Genomic DNA, 611 nt, shown 5'->3' on the forward strand with positions numbered 1-611 from the left:
TTAGATTCCACATGTAAGTGAAATCATATGACATCTGTCTTTCTCTGTCTGACTTACTCCACTCAGCATAACGCCCTCTAGGTCCATCCACGGTATTGCAGACGACAAGATGTCATTCTTTTTATGGCTGATTTAATAGTCCATCGTACATAGGTACCATCTCTTCTTTATCTAATCATCTATTGATGGACGCCCAGGTTACCTCCACATCTGGGCTATTGTGAATAATGCCGTAATGAACATATGGATGCCCATGTCCCTTTGAAGTAGTGTTTTGGGTTTGTTTGGGTAAATACCCAGAAGTGGGATTTCTGGGTCTTTGGTCTCTTGTTATAACCTTTATTTTAAAGTCTATTTTGTCCCGTCTTCAGTATCACTACCCCAGACTTTTTGTTTGTTTTTATCTTCATGAAATATCTTTTTCCATCTGGTTACTTTCAGTCTATGTGTGTTTCAATCTGATGTGAGTCTATTCTTAGTTTCTTGAGGAACCGCCATACTGTTTTCCACAGTGATTGTAACTTTTTACATTCCCACCAGCAGAGTATGAAGGTTCCTTTTTCCCTACAACCTCTCCAAAACTTGTTATTACTTGTTCTGTTGATGACAGC

This window comes from Pteropus vampyrus, unplaced genomic scaffold (assembly GCF_000151845.1).
Source record: "Pteropus vampyrus isolate Shadow unplaced genomic scaffold, Pvam_2.0 Scaffold73, whole genome shotgun sequence".
Lineage (NCBI taxonomy): Eukaryota > Metazoa > Chordata > Mammalia > Chiroptera > Pteropodidae > Pteropus > Pteropus vampyrus.